The 5443-nt window shown below is 45.9% G+C and overlaps 1 non-coding gene across 1 annotated transcript; it reads right to left on the reverse strand.

Annotated features, from left to right (window-relative positions):
• Positions 1-4161: 4161 nt before the first annotated feature.
• Trnas-cga (transfer RNA serine (anticodon CGA)) lies at positions 4162-4236 on the reverse strand. The gene has a single exon. It is a non-coding gene; the product is annotated as a tRNA-Ser (tRNA).
• Positions 4237-5443: the final 1207 nt, after the last annotated feature.

The following is a 5443-nucleotide window of genomic DNA, read 5'->3' on the forward strand; positions in this document are numbered from 1 at the left end:
GTTAAGATCCTGCACTGTGCGTGACCCCTGTGACAGTCAAGGGGTATTAATGAACCGTACTGAAGTGGGGTGTGTTCCGGTATAAAGACAATCACCGGCACGAAGGTCAAGAATGATACAGCAGAGAGGGCTGTGAGACGACGTCAGCCAATACCACGCTGACTATGACGTCACCACGACGGTAGCGATATCTGCACGAAGAGAATAAAAGCGACATGGCGCCTAGGCTCGGCCGCACTAGTAGACCGGCACTAGAAGAGTCGCAGTGATATTACCGATTGCAGTGACCGATAAACTTGAGTGATTGGCTTGCATGGAAATTCAATATATCAAAGGCCGTTGATTATTTGCATGTCGCCAATTGCTTGTGACCCAAAGTTAAGTATTGTCAATCTACTTTATTGTAATAAAAACTATTAATATGATTTGCTTGAACTGTTGTTTAGCTGTCCGAGAAGGGAACATTCTAGGCACCTTATATTTACACGAGTGGACAGGATACCACATTGGCGACGAGTTATCAGTGGAACCCAATGCCTGGCGGCTACGGGACTTTTCTTTTTTGTTGGCACCTTAATTCTCTCTCGTCTTTTCTTTGGAGAGGCGTTTACTTGCTTTAACAGCCTCTTTTGCTAATCACTGTTTTTAGGTGGGCACAGCAGAAATTTTCTTTGCTTTTGTACTTCTTTTTCTTGCTTGCCTTGCCTGTTTCTCTCATTTGTCTCTCCAACATGCCCACACCACCCATCCCGCCCCCTGCTCTGGCGCCACAGCCGTAAGCATGAGATGCAACACAGCTAATGCAGATGTTTCACTTCCAGACGCAGCAAGTATCTACGTTCCTCAACATGGTGCAGCAGCTACTGGCCAAAGCTGCATGCCCGATGGAACAAGCACCACTTACAGCAACACTCACTGCTATACCGCCTTTTTGACAGTTTCATGAACAAGAAGAGGAATGGCTCGATTGGTTGCAACAATTCGAAGCACACACACTTGCTCACAATGTACCAGGTACTGTGAAACTTCCATATCTGTTATCCACGGTAAGAAGTGCAGTGTTCTGATTAATTCAGAAGTTGTTTCGTAACGCCACTCCGAGTGAACTTGCTTACGAACAGGTGGTAGAGTCACTAACGAACTATTACGACCAACAAATGAACGTGGTAGCAGCTAGGTATCAATTCTTTAACTGCAAAAAACAGTCAGAAAAAACTTATCGCGAGTGGGTAACGGATTTTCAAGGTATGACTAGGAAATGCAAATTCAAGTGTGCTCGTGGTGCTTTATATTCGGATGTTATGTTGCGTGATGCAATCGTGTACAGTGTACCTGACGCCAAACTCAGGGAACAGATTTTGCAACAGTCCGATGGATCATTTCAGCAGGAAGTGCAAATACTAGATCAGTACGATTCCAGTGCCGGCCGGAGTGGCCGTGCGGTTCTAGGCACTACAGACTGGAACCGAGCGACCGCTACGGTCGCAGGTTCGAATCCTGCCTCGGGCATTTATGTGTGTGATGTCCTTAGGTTAGTTAGGTTTAAGTAGTTCTAAATTCTAGGGGACTGATGACCTCAGATGTTAAGTCCCATAGTGCACAGAGCCATTTGAACGTACTCAAACAGTTTTCTCTTTACTTATTCTGATCATAACTAAACTGACACACAATATTTTTAGCGCAACGCAACCTAACTTTCAAAAATCCCTACAAAAGAATGGCCCTGACTAACAGTTACCTTTCATGAATCACTTACCTCAGAAAAATCTTCGTTACTCGAACTACTGCAATACAGCGAGCGCCAATACTGCCATCTAAATAAAAGATTCTAACTACTGAAGGCACTAACTACGGTTAGGCTTAGTTAGCAAATGAAAGATTTTGATAGAGAACAAACAATGTATTTACCTTAATAGTATTCAAAAGTCATCATATATATTTATCTATCAATTCATATATATATCAATTCATGACATCCATCTTTACAAATTTCGTTTTTCTGGCGGACACACGTCCAGATCGTCCGCTTATATCAAGCAACCTCTCAAAACTCTGGCCTCTCTCTCCACATCCACCACTGCCGGCGACTCACCTCCAACTGCACAACGCTACGCGCTGTTCACATCCAACTGCCCAACACTACAATAGCGAATATTACAACAATGCCAACCAGCCACAGACTGCACACAGCACAGTCAGTTATTTTCAAACCAGAGCACTACGTGGCGTTACCAACATAAAAACCTAAACAGCCTACTTACACCAGTTGTATTTCAAGTTGACCCTTCCTCTTGCGGAATCAGTGGAGTGCTTTCGTACAGAATTGGTAATAAAGACAGACCTATTGCTTTCGCATCAAAAGTGTTGTCCAAAGCTCAGTGTAACTATTCACAAACTGAGAAAGAGGCTTTGGCTATTGTGTATGGTGTCACCAAATTCCACCATTATTTGTATGGCAGAAAATTCACAAGCCTTTAGAATTCTTGTTTCATCCGACGAAACGGGTTCCTGTACGAACTGCCCAAAAATTGCGAAGATGGGTTTTGTTGTTGTCTCAATACCCGTACGGGATTGTGTATCGCCCGCACTCGAGATGGTAATGCGGACGCACTTTCACGTCTTCGAATTGGCCCTGACACAGACTTCGACGCTTCTGCTGCATCTTGTTGTCACATCGATGCTCAGGATTCTGAATTGCTTCAATCTTTTCTGCTGAACTATAGGCACAGGCCAAGTAAGCTGATTCAGATTTGAACATTTTGCTAACATACATACACTAGCACATCTTGGCCTCACTCATTGCATGGCATAAAGAACTCTATGGTGCGCTGATACTTTGCCAATCGGCATAATCTCGCTGTAGAAAAAGGTGTGATTATGTTTCAAAATGACAGTGGACAGTAAAATGTGTTGATCCCTAATGCTTTGCAAAAAGAAGTGTTGCAGTTACTTCACCAAGAACACTGGGAGTTTTTCGTATGAAACAGTTAGCGCGTCGACTCTGTATTTGGCAGGGTATGGGCACCCAAATAGAACAGATGAAGTAACAGTAACAAGCATGTGCAGAAAATAAGTCTGCTCCGCCACAAAAATTCTTTTCTTGGTCTAAGTCGCAATCGCCATGGCAACGTGTGCACATAGACTTTGCGGGACTTTTTTGGAACTCTCGCTGGTTCATTGTGGTTGACTGATATAGCAAGATTCCTTTTGCTGTACCAATGAGCTCGACAACGTCAAGTAGCATAATTCAGGTGTTGTCCTCTATTTTTTGCCATGAAGGTTTACCTGAAGTCATAGTGTCGGACAGTGGCCCTCAGTTCACGTCAAATGAATTTGAAACATTCTATGAACGCAATGGCATACAGCATCTCACTAGGGCACCGTTCCATCCACAGTCAAACGACGAAGCGGAACGTTTTGTCAGAACCTTCAAGCAGCAGATAGCCAAATTTTGCTCCGCACACACAAGGGATCAAGTGTTGCAACTGTTTCTCGCCTGCTGTCGTTCGCACCCACGGGATGGACCATCGCCGGCGAAATTGATTCACGGCCGCCGCCATCGGACACTGCTCCACCCTCCTTGGGAAGGAAGGCGGCAAGTAACGCTTCGCGTCGCATGATATTGTTTTTTACGGGGTTTTTAGCGGCAGCTGACGGTGGGCGCGAGACGAGATCGTCCGCCGACTTGGCGCTTGCATGTATCTTATTTCAGGTCCAGATGGTGAAAGGTGGCTACACTGAGTCACAGCGCCAGAGATTGCGCCAAAGTGTATTATTCCGCCGCCTCCACTGACGCAGTAGTTGTTTAGAGAATGTCGAGAGCAGTTGTAGTTCAGAGGTTGTCGTGGGCAGTGCTTGTTGAGAGGGTGTCGACAGCTGTACTAGTTGAGAGCATGTCGTGTGCAGTTGTTCCTCTGCTGGCCGCGAGAGTTGATGCTGTTCGGTTGGTGTAATGTATATATGGAAGATGTTGCAATGATCACAGTGTATTTTTCGTCAATATATATGGAGGTAACAAAAAATTTTTTATTTCAAATTTCCTAAATAACAATGCCTCTTGGTCACAGAGTCAGTCAACAAAGTATCTGGCTCGTAGAATGAGATTTTCACTCTGCAGCGGAGTGTGCGCTGATATGAAACTTCCTGGCAGATTAAAACTGTGTGCCCGGCCGAGACTCGAACTCGGGACCTTTGCCTTTCGCGGGCAAGTGCTCTACCAACTGAGCTACCGAAGCACGACTCACGCCCGGTACCCACAGCCCTACTTCTGCCAGTACCTCGTCTCCTACCTTCCAAACTTTACAGAAGCTCTCCTGCGAACCATGCAGAACTAGCACTCCTGAAAGAAAGGATATTGCGGAGACATGGCTTAGCCACAGCCTGGGGGATGTTTCCAGAATGAGATTTTCACTCTGCAGCGGAGTGTGCGCTGATATGAAACTTCCTGGCAGATTAAAACTGTGTGCCCGACCGAGACTCGAGCTCGGGACCTTTGCCTTTCGCGGGCAAGTGCTCTACAGGAGAGCTTCTGTAAAGTTTGGAAGGTAGGAGACGAGGTACTGGCAGAAGTAGGGCTGTGGGTACCGGGCGTGAGTCGTGCTTCGGTAGCTCAGTTGGCAACAGGAGAGCTTCTGTAAAGTTTGGAAGGTAGGAGACGAGGTACTGGCAGAAGTAGGGCTGTGGGTACCCGGCGTGAGTCGTGCTTCGGTAGCTCAGTTGGTAGAGCACTTGCCCGCGAAAGGCAAAGGTCCCGAGGTCGAGTCTCGGTCGGGCACACAGTTTTAATTTGCCAGGAAGTTTCATATCTGGCTCGTGTTCATGTATTAGACTGTAATTCTGGTTTCGATGTGCAATTATAGTGTTTCTGGGTTTTTTAATTACTTCATTGTAAATGGTGTTTAAAATTTCTTGTCGTATTGAGGAAGAACCGTGGCAGATACATGTACGTTGAACCACACTACCACACACAGAACAGTTACACTTGTGTTTTGCTGTTTCGTAGCTTTTATAGTTGCAGGGGACTTAATTAATCAATTGTGTTAACGGAAATTTCCTTTCATTCTTTATTGTTATTTTATGCAGTTATATTGCGTACTAATACTACTCAGGGCCAACCGGTTACGAGACTTCGTAACCGGACACATAGCTACTAAAATTATATTTTCATTCGATAATTAAGCCCCCATACAATGGCTTGCAGCGCCGACATCAAAATCAACTTCGTCTCGGTCGCGTGCACGATGATCTTTCAGTGCCTCTTCCCACAGATTCACGGATCCCGAGAACAGCGCGGCCACACCAGCCTCCTGAGGGTGTCATCACGACACCGCCGGATGACCCTATGGAGACAGAGCCTTCGCCGCCTCCGCTTCCTCTCGTCCTATCGATGGAGCTGGACCCGCCCACACCACAGCAGTTGCGCCTTCTTCATCTAGTTCATGGC

This window comes from Schistocerca nitens, chromosome 2, assembly GCF_023898315.1.
Source record: "Schistocerca nitens isolate TAMUIC-IGC-003100 chromosome 2, iqSchNite1.1, whole genome shotgun sequence".
NCBI lineage: Eukaryota > Metazoa > Arthropoda > Insecta > Orthoptera > Acrididae > Schistocerca > Schistocerca nitens.